Source organism: Apodemus sylvaticus, chromosome 9, assembly GCF_947179515.1.
Source record: "Apodemus sylvaticus chromosome 9, mApoSyl1.1, whole genome shotgun sequence".
NCBI lineage: Eukaryota > Metazoa > Chordata > Mammalia > Rodentia > Muridae > Apodemus > Apodemus sylvaticus.
The window spans coordinates 105,569,008-105,587,666 of NC_067480.1; the positions used below are offsets into that span (position 1 = coordinate 105,569,008).

General features: G+C 46.9%; 2 pseudogenes; both read left to right on the forward strand.

Annotated features, from left to right (window-relative positions):
• The first annotated feature begins 1,250 nt into the window (after window positions 1-1,250).
• Window positions 1,251-2,625, forward strand: LOC127692016 (histone deacetylase 1-like; annotated as a pseudogene).
• A 2,389-nt stretch (window positions 2,626-5,014) lies between these two features.
• Window positions 5,015-18,659, forward strand: part of LOC127692017 (glyceraldehyde-3-phosphate dehydrogenase-like) — a 73,299-nt pseudogene continuing 59,654 nt past the window's right edge.

Sequence of the window (18,659 nt, forward strand, 5' to 3'; positions counted from 1 at the left end):
GGCCACAGCATCATCCCCACCTCCCACAGCAGAGTCAACTAGACCCTCCCTATGGCCGTAGGACACCTGTAACTACCCTTGTATATTAGAGCTGAAAGATGCCAAGTCCTGGCAGGGGCAGAGCGGTGGATGGTCGGCCTTCAACTGCTCACCTGGCTGAGCCCTGGGGTTCAGCTGAGCCAAGCAGCTCGTGGAGAACAGGCTGCCTCACGCTGAACATCAGAGAGGGGCCCAGCCACTTCCTGATGCATTATTTATCAGGAACACATTAACCATTAACCGTGGTGACATCACAGGCATTTGAAGGTAATTTGTGGAAAGTATTGTTAGTGCAATTGATTTGCAAATTCTTTGACAGGGACAACCAAGCACCAAGGAGGCACAGAGGCGAAATGGAAACCTTTTTTTTTTTTAATGTATTTGAGAATAATTGATTGAAAGCTAAGCTGTGTAGCCAGCGAGAAAATGAGATTATGCTCTCTGTTATGCAAAGAAATCGTATATTCTGCAAAATAGCAAGATGAAGAGCTGCCAGGGCTGGCAGCTGGGAGGCGGGCACTGGTTCCATCTTGGGAGCAAAAGAGGGTGATGATATCTTTCTTTCCAAATTGAAATCGGTGGACCCGAGCACAGCATAAACCAGGAATGGTGGCACACGGCTGTAATTCCAAAACTCAGAAGATAAAGGCAGGAGGATTAAGGGCTCAAGCTTATCTATGGCTACTTAGCAAGTTTGGGGCTAGCCTGGGCTACATGAGACCCTGTCTCAAAAGAAAGAATGGATGTCCTTATATCTTCCCTTACTCTCTCCTGATCCATCTGAACCCCATGGAATCTGAGCATCAGTCAGACTTCACACACACACACACACACACACACACACACACAGTCTCTCTAGAATTACTGGGTCTTGAGACCTCCCACCACAATTCTCTGAGGTGTATCAAGGACCAGGGTGCCTTATGGATGCAGAGAATGGGGACTCCCTTACCCTGCACTTCTCCCACCATCCTTGAGTTGATCCCAGTTGGTCCCCTAACAACCGGCAGTACAGCACACTGTTAGTTGTTACAAAGGTGGATCAGAGTTCTGTGGCACCGACTACGATTTCCAGGTTGTGTTCCAGAGCCAGGAATTGGATCAGGAGTAGAGGGATAATGATGAAACTTTACTTAGAAAATGTATTAGAGAAAACTTATTAAGAAAAAAAAGGGGGGGCAGACTGATGGGAGAGCCAGGTGGTGAGCGAGATGGCAGAGACAGGAGGCACCAAGAGGAGAGTCTGTTACCACCACGACAGAGATGTTGGAAATGCTATTGTGGACAAGGCCACCCAGTGAAGCCTTTCTGAATCTGCATGGCACAATTTGCTGCTCAACTACGGTCTCTACTGAAAAATCTATCGCCTTCACACAGCCAGTTCTGACGAGATAACCAAGTACCACAGTGATGACTACATTAAATTCTTGCATTCTAGTCTCCCAGATAACAGATGACTACAGCAAGCAGATTGTTTGACATTAGCCAGATGTCTACTGGTGGCTCTCTGGCAAGTGCTGTGAAACTTAATAACCAGCATGTTGCAGGAAATATTAAAAAAGAACTGGCACGTTACCGTAGCCAAGCACTGGCAGGCAGTGGCCGACCTGTTTTTATCTTGTGGAGGCTCTGACTCAGAACTCCACAATCTCTGCACCCAGCTCACTAAGTCCCCACTCACCGGTCACTACCACACCAATCCTGTGCTTCAAATCCATAGCCTTTGAGATACACATCTGGCAAAGCCATGCTTGGCCACCATACCTTTCTCTCTTGAACCCAGACAAGCCGGCACATGAAGGAAAATGCAACACAAATTTAGTTCAGAAACAATGGTAACACAGTCTCTGGGAGCAACAACTGAAAACTTAATCTCATAAGCCTTATTAAAATCTGATTCCTCCAGTGGCGAATCCTTGCAGATCCACCATGATATTGGGGAAACTCTAGCAGCTACATCTTACCCCTCTTCTGTCCCAGTTCCAAAAGGACCTAACTCTCTCCTGCTCCCTGTTCCTCTGTCCAACCCGGAAGTCCTGCCTACTTGGCTCCTTTATTCATTAGGGGATTGGTTCACAAGAATAGCACCAGGCCCATCCACACACCAGCAGACAGACACTACTGTGTCGTGCAATGAAGTCTGAAGCATCTGGCTTCTGTTACATCAATGATATTGTCTTGGCCATAGAGTATCACCAGAGGGTGTTGTGTATTAACACTGATATTCGCCATGGGGATGGCGTGGAAGAGGCCTTCTCTACGACAGACTGGGTCATGACAGTATCCTTTCATAAACACAGAGAGTACTTTCCAGGAACTGGGGAGGAACAGGATGTTGGGGCTATTAACTACCCACTCTGAGATGGGATAGATGCTGGGTCCTACGAAGCCATCTTCAAGCCAGTCATATCCAAAGTAATGGACGTGTTCCAGCTTAATTTAGCGGTGGTCTTACAGTGTGGCTCAGAGTCCCTGTCTGGGGGTCGGTTAAGTTGCTTCAAAGGGCATGTCAAGTGTATGGAGTTTGTTACGAGTGTCGACTTGCCTATTCTCATGCTGTCAGGAGCTGGCTCTAACCATAAGTAATATCGCTCGTGAGAGAGAGTCGTCAGACAGCCTGCAGAGAAGGGCAGCTGGCCAGCGCAGGGCAGAATGCTGAATAGAGCAGAAGCAGAGAACAGGTGGTCAGCTCGAAGCTGCTTCCTGAGGCAGGCAGGTGGCCAGGCAGAACAGTGGAGCAACTGACTGCTTACCCGCAGGTTACATTTCCTGTGAGGACTTCGCTATTGTACCGGTTGAATCTGACCTGCATGGGAAATTCTGCTGTTCTGGCTCTAACGCTGACATCCCCTGGATGCCAGACAGTAACTTGGATGACAGGAAAGCTTAGGGTAAGGAACTCGGATGTATTCAGAGATGGTTCTGTTGAGGCCAGTGCAGGAGCCGTGTCCAAACCAACAGCCTCCTGTGACGTTTATGTGCCAGGTGGACACTTGCAATGGTCGCCTTCCTCCCGCTGCGGAGAGCCATGCCCAAAAAAAAAAAAAAAAAAAAAAACTCCTCAATCTGATTTGGGGCTTTCATTTGGGGGGGGGGCTTTCATTTCTTAATCTGATCAAACTGAGAAACTGGGTTGTGAAAGGTTCAGGTTTGAGGTTCAGTAGAAACACTGAAGCAGAATGCCTTTTTAGGTGAGATATTTTTGGTTTTGGTTTCTTTGGGTTTTGTTTTGTTTTGTTTTGTTTTGTTTTGTTTTTGTTTTTTGAGACAGGGTTTCTCTGTGTAGCCCTGGCTGTCCTGGAACTCACTCTGTAGACTAGGCTGGCCTCGAACTCAGAAATCCTCCTGCCTCTGCCTCCCAGAGTGCTGGGATTACAGGCGTGCACCACCACTGCCCAGCTTGTTTTTGTTTTTTTAAAGACAGAGTTTCTCAGTATAACCAGCTCTGACTGTCCTGGACTCACTTTGTAGACCAGGCTGGCCCTCCAACTCAGAGAGATCTGCCTGCCCTCTGTGTCCTGAGTGCTGACTTATCATGCTTTAAACATTACAGAAGACAACTCTGTGGGACTCTGAGAAGAGCCTGGGCCTATGGGCAGAGTGGAGGGGGGGTCCCTAATTATATGTAGGTTTCAGGAGAGGGAGGATCCACGCCACACAGTTAGTGACCCATCTCTGCTGTGCCTAAGGTCGGGCTGTCTCTGATTCTTAGTTGACAGGGGTTGCAGGGAAGGTCTCTCGTTTGTCTGGTGGGTATGGGGCAGGGAGCATGACCTTCAGGATATGACTGGATGGGGGAGGAAGGCCCATTTGGTTAATGTGTACCTATCATGTGTGGTATGCTGAGGGAGGCCCATTTGGTTAATGTGTACCTATCATGTGTGGTATGCCGAGGGAGGCCCATTTGGTTAATGTGTACCTATCATGTGTGGTATGCCACCATTAGCCCGTTAGGTAGGACGCTGTTAGCTTCCAGCCTGTACACAGAATCAGCCACTGGGATAGATAAAGACACAGCCGCAGATGGGGGGCGGGGGGGACCTCAGCGGCAGATGCTCTGGGTTCTGATAGAATGGGAAATGGCTCAGTGAGTAAAGGGCACACTGCACAAATATCTGGACCAGAGGGCAGATTCCCAGAACCAGTAAAGCCACCCAGGCACAGTAAAGCCACCCAGGCACAGGAGCTGTGTGTGATCCCAGCACTGGAGAGGCAGAGCTGTGGGATCCCTGGGCAAGCTGGCTGCCTCGACCATCAGATACATAATGGGGAGAGCAATCAAGAGTTCTAGTATCAATGTCAGACTTAAACACACACACACACACACACACACACCCTCTTGTGCTATGACATATGTGAACATGCATGCACACACACCATACATATTCACAGAGAAAAAAATCTAAGTTAAAAAATTAAATAAATTTTTAAAAAGAAAAGAAACCATTTAGAGGAAAAAAAGAAAAAAGATAGCCATCAAGATGGCTCAGTGGGTAAAGGGTGCTTGCCTCCAAGCCTAAGGACCCAAGTTCAATCCCCAGGACCCACATGGTAGAAGGCAAGAACACCCCTCCCTCTGGCTTATACACATTCTCTTTGGCACATTTGAGACCACACAAATTTGTGAACACAAAACATTTTAAATTTTATTTTTTAAAAAGAAAATGGGCTGTGGCAATGGTGGCAGGACACGGTTCCAGGATGTCACCACAGCACCCACAGCGTTCCCTTAATCTTTAAGTAAAATCAGAATCCTTCACTTGGAGGCAGAAAAGAAAGTCAGGGTGTGCCAGTGAACTCAGGGTTAAAGTTTATTTAAAAATAGAAACAACGTTGCCCAGGGAGAGAGTGAGGCTCACCTAAGAGAGAAGTGTGGACTCCTTAAAGAGCAGTTGTGGTTAAGAGTCTTAATGGTGGGCTCTCTGCTCCTCCCTGTTCCAGAGACAGCCGCATCTTCTTGTGCAGTGTAGACAAAATGGTGAAGGTCGGTGTCAAAACGAATTTGGCTGTATTGGGCGCCTGGTTACCATGGCTGCCTTCTGCTCTGCATCTCTGGCAAAGTGGAGATTGTTGTCATCAGCAATCCCTTCATTGACCTCAACTACATGGTCTGCATGTTCCAGTATGGCTCCACCCAAGGCAAATTCAACCACAGTCAAGGCTGAGAATGGAAGCTTGTTATCAATGGGAATCCCATCCCCATCTTCCAGGAGCGAGATCCCGCTAACATCAAATGGGGTGATGCTGGTTCTGAGTATGTTGTGGAGTCTACTGGCATCTTCACCACCATGGAGAAGGCCGGGGCCCACATGAAGGGTGGGGCCAAAAGGGTCATCATCTCCACCCCTTCTACGGATGCCCCCATGTTTGTGATGGGTGTGAACCATGAGAATTAAGACAACTCACTCAAGATTGTCAGCAATGCATCCTGCACCACCAACTGCTTAGCTCCCCTGGCCAAGGTCATCCATGATAACTTTGGCATCGTGGAAGGGCTCATGACCACAGTCCATTGCTATTCCTGCCACTCAGAAGACTGTGGATGGCTCCTCTGGGAAGGTGTGACGTGATGGCCGTGGGGCTGCCCAGAACATCATCCCTGCATCTACTGGTGCTGAGAAGGCTGTGAGCAAGGTCATCCCAGAGCTGAACGAGAAGCTCACTGGCATGGCCTTCCGTGCTCTTACCACCAATGTATCCATTGTGGATCTGACATGCCACCTGGAGAAACCTGCCAAGTATGATGACATCAAGAAGGTGGTGAAGCAGGCATCCGAGGGCCCACTGAAGGGCATCCTGGGCTACACTGTGGACAAGGTTGTCTCCTGAGACTTCACCAGCAACTCCCACTCTTCTACCTTTGATGTTGGAGCTGGAATTGCTCTCAATGACAATTTTGTAAAGCTCATTTCCTGGTATGACAATGAATATGGCTACAGCAACAGGGTTGTGGACCTCGTGGCCTCTGTTTTAGTCACGGTTTCTATTCCTGCACAAACATGAGCAAAAAGCAAGTTGGGGAAGAAAGGGTTTATTCAGCTTACACCTTCCATATTGCTGATCACCAAAACTGGAACTCAAGCAGGTCAGGAAGCAGGAGCTGATGCAGAGGCCATGGAGGGATGTTTCTTACTGGCTTGCTTCCCCTGGCTTGCTCAGCCTGCTCTCTTATAGAACCCAAGAACACTAGCCCAGGGATGGCACCACCCACAAGGGGCCCTCCCCCCTTGATCACCAATTGAGAAATGAGAAAATGCCCCATAGCTGGATCTCATGGAGGCACTTCCCCAACTGAAGCTCCTTTCTCTGTGATAACTCCAGCCTGTGTCAAGTTGACACACAAACCCAGCCAGTACAATCCCAGGCGATCCCTTCCTTTCATGTCCACATTTCATCTTACCTTTCTCTCCTGCCTCACTTATGAGAAGTGGGGGATCTGTTCAGACTTACCCCTGGAAAGACAGACAATTGCCACTTCTACCTTAGTGAGGGGTCACTGGGGTGGGCATGGGGAGGGGGAGACTGCATTAATGGAATGACCTAATTTCATTTCTGTTGCTGTGGCAAATACCCTGATTGAATCAGTATTGAGGAAGAGGGATTTTATCCATCTTACGATCCAGGTTACAGTCAATGATTGTGGGGAAGTCAAGGCAGAAACACAAAGTAGCTAGTCACATCACATCACATCACATCAAGAGCAAAATGAAAATAAGTGCTTACATGTTTTCAGCCCCTCTCCACTCTTACAAGTCTGCTAGGGAATGGTGGCGCCCACAAGGGGCAGGTCTTCCCACCTCCCACCGTAATCAAGACAATCCTCCACACTCATGCCCATGGGCCAACCTGATCTCAACAGTCCCTATTTAAGATTTTTCCCAAGTGATTTCTAGATTATGTCCACTTTACAAACTGTGATGAAGATTTGGGAACATCATCTTAAGGCACCAGTGTGGCCACCACAGGGCTGCTGACACAGCATGTTTGTCAACTTCAAACACTACAGTTTCCAGATTACCTGGCACATTCACACTGTGAGTTTATCCCTAGGGCTAAAGGAAAGAGATTCCACAAGTCAGTCATGCCAGGGACCAACTGTGGGCTATGCCTTGGATAGAGGGGCTTCCTGGAACATGGGAATTGTATAATGCCAAATCCAGAAGAATCCCAGAAAACCAAGGTAAGCTGCTGGCCCAGTTCTAACAGCCATTAAAGAGGTAGGAAATACGTATTAGTCCATTCAAGAATATTTTGCAACAAACTAGAGAGGTGAATCCACAGGTAAAGACTGGGTAACTCTGATATCTGAGTTCAGATCCCAGAACCCACATAAGAGCCAGATCAACATAATTAGCCCATCCATCACCTTAAACTTTTATCTTCTTTAAGATAGGATACATAGAGCCCAGGCTGCCTTTGAAATCACTGAGTAGTTAAGAATAGCCTTGAACTCCTGACTTATCTCCTGTCCAGATTACAGTTATGTAAATTATACCTGTTTGATGTGGTACTGGGGCTGGACCCCAGGACTTGTTGTGGTACATGCTAGGTAGGTACTCTGCCCACTGAGCACCATGCCAATCAGCATGCTACCCACTGAGCACTCTGCCCTGAGCATTCTGCCCAGTGAGCACTCTGCCCACTGAGTACTCTGCCCACTGAGCACTCTGCCTACTGAGTACTCTGCCCACTGAGCACTCTGCCCTGAGCATTCTGCCCAGTGAGCACTCTGCCCACTGAGTACTCTGCCCACTGAGCACTCTGCCCACTGAGCACTCTGCCTACTGAGCACTCTGCCCACTGAGTACTCTGCCTACTGAGCACTCTGCCCACTGAGTACTCTGGCCCTGAGCACTCTGCCCACTGAGCATTCTGCCCACTGAGCACTCTGCCCACTGAGCACTCTGCCCACTGAGTACTCTGGCCCTGAGCACTCTGCCCACTGAGCATTCTGCCCACTGAGCACTCTGCCCACTGAGCACTCTGCCCACTGAGCACTCTGCCCACTGAGTACTCTGGCCCTGAACACTCTGCCCCCTGAGCACTCTGCCCACTGAGCACTCTGCCCACTGAGCACTCTGCCCACTGAGCACTCTGCCCACTGAGCACTCTGCCCACTGAGCACTCTGCCCACTGAGTACTCTGCCCACCTAGCACTCTGCCCACTGAGCATTCTGCCCATTAAGCACTCTGACCATTGAGCACTCTGCCCACTGAGCACTCTGCCCACTGAGTACTCTGGCCCTGAGCACTCTGCCCCCTGAGCACTCTGCCCCCTGAGCACTGTGCCCACTAAGCACTCTGCCTACTGAGTACTCTGCCCACCTAGCACTCTGCCCACTGAGCACTCTGCCCACTAAGCACTCTGCCTACTGAGCACTCTGCCCACCTAGCACTCTGGCCCTGAGCACTCTTCCTACTGAGCTCTCTGCCAACTAAATTAAATCACCAGGCCCCACTGTCATTTTTTTTTTGTACTGGAAATATTTAAAAACCTCTCCTGGCTTTTTTTTTAATTTACAGTAAATTATTAATCATAGTCACCTTCTACAGCATTTACAATGTATCCCTTCCATTAGGTCTCAGAAACCTGGGTGACTATTAATATATTAAAATGGATGCTGGCCACCTATTCCAGCATCCCTCAGTACCTGTGGCTCCTCCCAGAACTTCTCACCCCACCCCCCACCCTAAACTTACACCTCCCAGGGGCTTGCCAGAGGGGTAGCTTGTCCCCTGAAAAGAAACTGTACACAGTCTAACAATTTGTCAGCCCACCTCGAAGATGAGGCTGAGCCAAGGCCCCAACGCTGGGTGGGGCCATGCTCTCACAAGGTCCCTTTAGGTGCCTCTTATTCTCTTAAACCTAAACCTCATATCAGGACCGAGATAGACTTGGCAGAAGTGGAAGTCACTGGGCCTCTTTGTTCCTCTTCCCAACATGGCCACATCAAATAAATCTCCTTTCTCTGTTTTTTCACTGTGACTTGTTTCTTTAATTGGTTTATTGACTTATTGATTGTGCTGCCAAGACCTGGCTCTGCCCTAGCAATTCTCATGCAACCAACTCAGCACGGCTGGTAGGGACTCAGTGATAATCAGGGGTCAGAGTTCTCAATACCCATGAAGATACCCCAGGGATGCTGGACACCTAGGTTCTTGTGTTCATGAGCAAACAACTACATCACAGACATGTAGTTAGAGGTAGAATCAGACCATCTGAACAAAGGGAAGCAGAACTGAGCAAGGAGTGGGCTAGTGATCTAAGGGCAAAGCCTTGGTCCATGACAGAGAAGCCTTGGGCCACCAGGTATTGGCATATATTTTAGCTATTTTATTGGATTCTATTTGTCTACCATCCTTCCAACCCTTATTCTATGTTAATGCCTTCCAACCCCAAACACTAGATATGAGAGAAAGAAGGATAGAGGGAAGGAGGGGGGGATTAGACCTCTTTAGGCTTCCCACTCCTGACTAGAGACATTGGGTTCCTATGGGCAAGTCCAATCTTCATCATCAAAATATCCAGCAATCCAACAAACACAATAGCCAGAACCACCACTACCACAACTAGCAGCAGCAGTAACAGGAACCTCCAGCAGCAACCACCACAGGCCTTCTTGGGGACTCTCCTATTTACACCTTCTCCCAGAGTCCCCAGAATTAAACTATCTGCAGCTGACAAAATCACACCCCTGCTAGGGCATGAGGTAAATCACAATCACCTACTGTGAAGCAGCCTCTCATCCCACACCTGGGATTAAAACAAAAATGCATTCACATAGCATAGCTGGGTTTCTAAAGAAAACCAAAATTCTCACTACAACCAGGTGTTTGACCCTTAATAAGGTGTTTTCCCAGTCGGACGGTGGTAGCACATGCATTTAATCCCAGCACTTGAGAGGCAGAGGCAGGCAGATTTCTGAGTCCGAGGCCAGCCTGGTCTACAGAGTGAGTTCCAGGACAGCCAGGGCTACACAGAGAAACCCTGTCTCGAAAAAAAAAACAAAAAAAAAAATTAAAAAATTAAAAAAAAAAACACCAAAAAAAAAAAAATGTTTCCCCAACATTCACCTCTCCTATGTTTGCACAATGCAGGCTTTTCTCACCTATGCAAGCTGGGCATGGGAGGCAAAAGCAGCAAGACCTCTGTGAGTTTGAGGCCAGGTTGATCTAAATAGTGGGTTGCAGGTCAGCTATGGCTACATAGTGAGGCATTGTAAATAAATAAATAAATAAATAAATAGGGAAAAGAAAAAGAAGAAGAAGAAGAAGAAGAAGAAGAAGAAGAAGAAGAAGAAGAAGAAGAAGAAGAAGAAGAAGAAGAAGAAGAAGAAGAAGAAGAAGAGGAAAAGAGGTGGAGTAAAAGAAAAAGTTTATTTTTATTTATTTATTGTAATTGTGTGTATGCTCATATACATGAACACAGTACCACAGAAGCTGGAGGCATCAAATTCCCTAGAGCTGGAGTTGCATCCAGGTGGTTATGAGTTGCTGGATACGATATTAATAAAGGTGCTGGAACCAATGCTTTGTAGATATCAAGAAATTACTAAACAGGGCCAACGAGATGGCTTAGTAGGTAAGGACACTTGCAGCAAAGACCCGTGACCTGAGCTTGATCCTAGGAACCCACAGGGTAGAAGGAGAGAACCAACTCTCACAAGCTGTTCTTTCACATACATACATACATACATACATACATACATAAATGTGATTTCTTTAATAAGTAAAATGACTAAAGGAAAGTACAACTTAGTGCCTCTCATGAACAAAGACACAAAAATCCTTATATAATATTAGAAAATTAGCTCAGTAATATGTGGAGCCATGTCTTCCATTACTCTCCATGTGATGGTGGTGGTGGTGGTGGTGGTGGTGGTGGTGATAGGGCCTCTGTATATTCCTGGGTGACCTGGAACCCAGGTTATATAGGCCAAGCTGTTCTCGAACTCACTGGGTCCAACTGCTTCTGCCCCCCAAGTGCTAGGATTAAAGGCATGCACCACCACTCCTAGCTTTATTGATTTTGAAACGTGGACCAAGAGCTCTAGAGCTGTAGAGCAGGCTAGCCACTGATCCCCGGGGCCCACCTGTCTCTGTTACTCAGCCTCAGGGTTACAGTCACGCATCGCTGAGCCTGCTTCCTACATGGGCGCTGGAAATTCAACCTCAGAGCCTCACGCTTACATAGCAAGTCCTATAGCCACTGAGTCACCCGTCCCCATTCATCCTCAAAGACAAGTTTCAAAGCGATTACACGTCATGATCAAGTGGAACTTATTGCAGGCACGGAATTGAAATTTGATTGTTATAATTCAGTAGACTAACAGACTAAGGGAGATTAAAAAACACAATTATGCCAGGTGGTGGTGGTGCACCAGAGGCAGCAGAGGCAGAGGCAGGAGGATTTCTGAGTTCGAGGCCAGCCTAGTCTACAGAGTGAGTTCCAGGACGGCCAGGGCTATAGAGAGAAACCCTGTCTTGAAAAAAACAAACAAACAAACAAACAAAACAAAACAAAAAAACAAAAAACACACAATTATACTTCAGCTTGTAAGCAAAGAAAATAAGAAAAAAAAGCCCACTTGTCACTTATGATTTTAAAACAAAAAACAAAAAAAGAAGAAGAAGAACAGAGAGAAACTTCTCACCTGGATAACAAAAATCTTCTAAATATGCACAGCTTACTTAGATGACATCTCCTACGACAGAGATGAATGACCCGTGCAACTGAGCAACAGTGGGGGCGGGGGAGGGAACACGCAGACCAGAGGGGGCAAAGAAAAGGAAGAAATGCAGCTGCCTGCAGACGACATAACGGTCTACGCAGAAAACCCACGTAGTCCACAACACAAAGCCCGGGACAAGCATGCGGTGTCATTAAGGTTGAAGCATACGAGATCCACACGCCAACACCGACAGCATTGTTTCTGACTGGAAAGTGACCCGTGGAAATTACCATTTAAACTACAACAGAACTCCAGCTGTGCAGGTAATGATAAAAAATAGATGGAAAATCTGTTAAAAAAAAAACAAGTGCCCAGCTGAAAATTTACAAAAACGATGGTTAAAATGTATATATTCCAAGTTAAAAGGAAAAAAATGTATGATGTTCATGGATATGATACGTTTGGTAAAACACCAGCTCTCTCCTAAACGACTGACAAATTTTGTTTGGTTTGTTTGTGGGGGTTAGGAAGCTATATGTCCACGAGGTGGGCAGTGTGTGACCACCCTCCTTTGTCTAGAGGGCAGAGGATTTGCTCAGTACCCTGTAATATCACTGTCTACCATGTCCCCTTGAGACAAAGTCTCTCACTGAACCTGGAGCTAGGCTGCCAGCCAGCAGGCCCCACCTCTTCCTGTTTCTTTACCCCAGCCAGGGCTAAAGAGTTCATGGCCACGGCCAGCTTGGCCATGGGTGCTGGAGATTTGAACTCAGGCTCTCACGCTTGTATAGCAAGTGCTCTTGCCTACCGAGCCATCTCCCCAGCCCTGAGTTAGAGTGTTAACACAGCTCCGATCAAGACTCAGCAAGAACTTTTAAAGATATAGACAAGCTCATCCTAAAAATATATAGGCAAAGACAAAAGAATGAGGAAAATAGAGTTGAAAAGAAGACTATGATGTTAAGAATTGTTGCACCTAGCCAAGTATGGCAGTGCACGCCTATAATCCTGGCACTCAGGAGGCAGAGGCCGACTAATCCCTGTGAGTTCCAGGCCAGCCTACTGGTCCACATAGTGAGTGCTAGGATAGCCAGGGGTATAAAGAAGACCCTGTCTTTAAAAAAAAAAAAAAAAAAAAAAGGATTGCTGAACCCAATTTGAAATCTTGAATCAAGACTGTGCAAATGTGTGTGTGTATATACATATGCATATATGTATATATATGTACATATATTTGACTATGTGTGTATGTGTGCTTATGAGTGTATGTGTATGAGTGTGTATGCATGTTTATGCATATATGTATGTGTGTCTGTGAGTGTGTGTGTGTGTGTGTGTGTGTATTGCATGCAGAGACCAGAGCTCAATAGCAGGGGTTTTCTTCCAATCTCTCTTCACTTTATCAATACAAGGTGTATTAGGAGTCTCTGGAGTCATATAACTTATGGAATGTCTCTATATACTAAGGGAATTTATTCTAATGACTTATAGCCTACAGTCCAACTAACCCAGCAATGGGCAGCTGTGAACGGGAAGTCCAAGAATCTAGAAGTTGCTCAGTCCCACAAGGCTAGTTGTTTCAGCTGGTCTTCTGTATAAGCAGAAATCCTAAAGAAGGAGGTTCCAACAGATGAGCTGGCCAGTAAGTGCAAGCAGGTGAAAAAGAGAGAGCCTTCCTTCTCCCATTGTCCCTATGTAGGCCTCCAGCAGATGGTGTGGCCCGGATTAAAGGTATGTGCCACCATGCCTGGATCTGGGACTTGCTCTGCTCCAGGATGGCTTGAACTCAGAGATCTCCTTGCCTCAGTCTCCTGGGGTTACAGGTGTGTACTACCTTGCCTGGGCCTAAGCTTTTCATGGCCACTATGCCTCAAGGTCAGGATCACAGGTGCACCCTCCTCTTTTAGACCGTAGCTCATTCCAGAGGTAGTCAGGGTGACAACCAAGAATAGTCATCACAAAAGGCCTCTGACCTGGCTAACTAGCCTCCGAGCTTGCCCTGAGTCTACCCCTCCCTACCCCTCCCTACCCCTCCCTACCCCTCCTGAGGGCTGGGGTCACAGGCAGTGTCACACTGAGCAGCTTTTTCTCTGGCTCTGGGAATCTAAACTCGGGGCTTCCCGCTTGCGCACTAAGCCTTCTCCTCTCCACAGCCCCACACACTGATGCTTGACAGCGTCAAAGGCAACAAGGTGTGTGTGTGTGGGGGGGGGGTGGTGGCCAAGAAATGGCACAGGCACAAGCAAAAGAAAGGGAAAAACCTTGACCTAAATATAACTTTATGAAAATTTAACTCACAACGGATATAAACACAGAACCAGAAATTATAGCATATAAAGCAGAAAATGTATAAAGAAAATATCCAGGTCTTCAGCTTGCCAAATACTTTGTAGACAAGACGCCAAAAGCCCATAAACAGGAAATACCGAAAGGAGCTGAAGCCATGTCAGGAAGGCGTTTGCCACACATGCGTGAGTGCTTAAGTTTGATACCCAGAACCCATGTGAAAAAGCCAACCTTGGTTGGGGCAGTTGTGATTCCAGCATTAGGAATGGGAAGACAGTACACCCCAGGGGTTCACTGGCCAGCCAGCTTGATGAGCTGCAGGCCAATTAGAGGTCCTATGTCTAAAAGCAAGGTGGCTGATATCCTAGGAATGACTCCATGTTGTATCTGGCCTCTGTGACACTCACATCCATACGTGCAGAGAAAGAGGAAACACTGAAACAAATACCAGATGCTCTGAATTAAGTGTCCCCAAAGGCCTATGTGCTAAAACTTGGTCCCCAGCCCCTAGTACTTTTGGAAAGCACAGTCTTTAAGAGGTGGGGCCTAGCGAGAGGAAGTAATCATAGTTTGTAAGATCTCTATGGGCATATGTGACAGACGCCATCTAGTAAAGGGTATGGCAAGCGAGTTTTCCAGAGATGGCCCATTGGTTTGCAAGGCTGTGGTGGGTGCACTCTGCAGAGGCACAGCCCCAGAGACTTCATCCCAGGATTGCTTCTTTCTGTGATAAGCTTTTCCTGTCACTATCACATAGCCTAATGATTTCTGGGCATCAGCCCACCCTATTGGGCAACTTTCCTGCAGATCATTAACACGAAGATGAACTTCATGAATTAAGGCTATTTAGAGGAACTAATGACTTTATAGAATTTCTGATTTGATTCAAATAATTTTAGGAAAAAAGTTTTAAGGAGATGGTTTTATTTGTTTTGCCAGAAAGATGTAATAAAATTAGAGTCAAGAACAGAATGTACCCCTCCTCATAAAATAGTAAAGGCTGCATAATTAGGAATACAATGAGCTTTCATAAATTACACTAAGAAGAGATATAGGCTCAGGACAGATTTGTGATCAAGGAAAATATTCATTCTAGGTCAGGTCCAAGGATGAGGCCACAGGTGTGCACCATGATGAAGCCAGGCCACGGGAAACTGTGGCTGTGAACTTACAATGAGCTTACAGAGTGAAGCACTGCTTTGAACTTCTATCAGCATCCTTCTGTGACTCCCCCTCTGTGGAACATTTTATCTATGTGTAATTTTATAAAGAACTTTTGTCTAAGAAGGCATGAAAAGGCTGAGAGAAAAAAATTAAGTGCAGCTGCTGGGACTGTGTTCCATCCACCAAATGTATGTATATGTATGTGTATGTGTATGTGTATGTGTATGTGTATGTGTATATATGTCTGCCTATATGTATGTAGGTATGAGTATGTATATGCATGTGCACTTGTGAAATTAATAAAACAGGTGGTCAGGCCGGACGAGAGTATGAATGTGTGTGTCTGTGTGTCTCTCTGTGTGTCTATGTGTGTGTCTGTATGTGTGTTTGTGTGTATATCTATGTGTCTCTGTGTGTGTGTCTGTGTGTCTGTATGTATATCTGTATATGTATCTATGAGTCTGTATGTGTCTATGTGTCTGTGTATGTCTCCATGAGTCTGTGTGTGTGTATGTGTATATATATATCTATGTGTCTCTGTGTGTGTGCCTGTGTCTGTATGTATATCTGTATATGTATCTATGTGTCTGTGTGTGTATATGTCTATGTGTCTGTGTATGTCTCCATGAGTCTGTGTGTGTGTATGTGTGTATGTCTTCGAGTGTGTCTATGTGTCTCTGTGTGTCTATGTGTCTGTGCATCTATGTGTTTGAGGGAGTTTATGAGTGTGTGTGTGTGTGTGTGTGTGTGTGTGTGTGTGTATGTGTTCTTGACTTTCTTCCTTTCCTTTTCTCTCTGGCTCACACTTAATGAACTCCAAGCCTCTAGCCAGGACAGTGACGAGCTCTTGAAGCAAAGAGAAAAGAGCCCAAGTAACTAAGATATTTTTAATCCCCTGCTTCTGTCACCAGGAGTTAAATTACCAGAAGAGACCAGTCTTTGGCCCCAGAAAGAGAAAGAGTTAAAATGCCAGAAGCCAGCAACTTTTGCCCCTGCAATCACTGGGGCCACACCCCTTCCTTTCACTGCCCTCCTCAGTGAACTAGATGACAGGCTAGCCTTGGCTCTATGGGACCCTCTCTACCTCTTCCTGGTTGTAAAGTAGTGGCTTCCTTCACAAAGACTCCCACTAGGATGTGCTGCTGTGCCACAGGCCCAAAAGCAACAGGTCAACTCCTGTCTGGGTTACTTTTCTGTTGCTACGAGACAACACATGATCAAAGCAACTTATGGAAGGCTGGGGCTATTTGGGTTTACAGTTCCGGAGTAATAAGAGCCCATCCCTATCACTGTGGGCAAGTGCATCAGCAAGCAGGCAGAGCAACAGAAAGGCTGAGGGCTCGCACCTCAAACAGCAAGCAGGAAACAGAGCTGACTGAGAACCCCAAAGCCTGCCTGCCCCTGGTGACAGGCTTTCTCCAGCCACACACACTAAGCCGCCCCAAACAGTGCTGCCTACTGGGGACCAAATATTCAAACACCAAAGACTAGCTGGGTGGTGGTGGCGCACGCCTGTAATCCCAGCACTCTGGGAGGCAGAGGCAGGCGGATTTCTGAGTTCGAGGCCAGCCTGGTCTACAGAGTGAGTTCCAGGACTGCCAGGGCTATACAGAGAAACTCTGTCTCAAAAAAAAAAAAAAATCAAACACCAAAGACTACAGGACACACATAATTTAAATCACAACAGCTTCCTCCTAAAGCTGTGAGGCCATTCAGCCATTTCTCCTCGGCTTACCTCACATAGTACAGTACAGGAAAGCTGGCTGCCACAATGCAGTGCTGAAATATTGCGGCGAGGTGGGGAGATGGGAGGCTTTCTCAGCGAGCTCAGCTTCAAGGAGCTCCACGGCTACTAGAGCCGCAGCAAACCAGTAGCTTTGGGGTCCTCGTCTTGTGAATTCAAAGAATAAGAGTTGTAGGCTTCGAAGGATGAGTTTTAGAGAGTGTTGCTCTATTCAAAGGTGAGAGAGACAGAGGTCTCAGAATTCCTGCACAACGGGAAGGGTTGTAAGAAATAGGATACCACCTAGCTGTTAGCCAGGGGTCTTCTTAAAGGAGTATGACAAAGATTGAGGTGAACTATGGGGAATGGGGGGAGGAGGAAAGAGTTGAGCTGGTCAGTCTAGTTTGTCAAACCAGGTGTCCAGATGCCGCTTCAGTTTTATCGTGTGGCCTCGAGTGGGCCCTCAGGGGCTCTCAGGGGCTCATTTAAGAGACAGTGAAGGAACAGAGCCCGGAACTCTCTTCTGGGCTTCAGCAAGCACATCCTCAAAACTGCTGCTTGGTGTCCCTGCCCCACCTGGCCATGCTCTACCTCCCGTTCTCATCAGCTAGACTACATCAAAGTTTACAGCTCGAAGCCAAGGAGAAGGCTCAGCAGGTTTGGTACTTGACACTCAAATATGAGGATTCAAGTTTGAGCCCCAGCGTCCTCCAAAACCAAAAATTAAAGCACCGCTATCACCACAGCTATGGTGGGGCCTGTCTGCCATCCCAGAGCTGGAGAGGAAAAGACAGGTAAGCAGACTCCTGGAACTCTGAGGCAGTCCACCCGAAGTGACAGGCTCCAGGTGCAGTGAGATGCCCTGTCTCAAATAAATAGAGTGGAGATCAGATATACACCTCTGGCCTCCACAGACATGCATGTGAATTCATATCTACCCCTGACACACACACACACACACACATACACACACATACACACTTAAAATTCATCCTGTAAGCATCCCTGCTTAGGAAAGACAAACTAGCCTAAGAGAAAGCCAAACACTTATCTGATAATGACTTCTTTCTAGAATGTACAAAGAACCATTCTTGGTGCATAATTTATAAAATTTGTGGAGGTTTATAAAATGTATGTATTTGTAAATAATCTATCAAATTTTGTGTGGAGCCAGAGGCAGGCAGATCTCTATGATTTTGAGGCCAGCCTGGTCTACATAGCCAGTTCTGAGTCAGCCATAATGAGTCCTTGTCAAAACAAAACAAAACACCCTTGAATATAAAAACCAATCCTAAAATTCAATGGTGAAAACAGCAGTCCATTTAGAAATGGGACAAAGGGCATAGCGAACCATTTCAGGGAAGAGGGTACCAGATACCAAATAAACTCATAAAAGAGAGTCAGCGTCGCTGAGCCCGGGGCCAGGTAATGCCAGGCACCAACTCTCTTTACTCCCTTGGCTGTTAAGCGAATGAATGACGCAGCCCAGCAAACCACTAATGAGTTTCGAGTGTTTAACACACACTCCTAAGGCTTCTTGGCAGGAAGTGCTGAGCCTCCTACCCAGGAGGGAAATGGGCCAGAACCTCAGCAGATGTGCAAGACGCTGGGGAATTAGAAATAGATGTGGACCCCACACAGGAAGTGGAAGGTAGAAGATGTAGGCAAAGCAGAGCCTCCGCTGCTGTGGAGTGAGCTGGGAGACGGGAGAACCCAGCCAGGTCCCAGCCGACCTTGGATGTCCCACAATGCACCGCGACTCCCTCCCTTCTTGG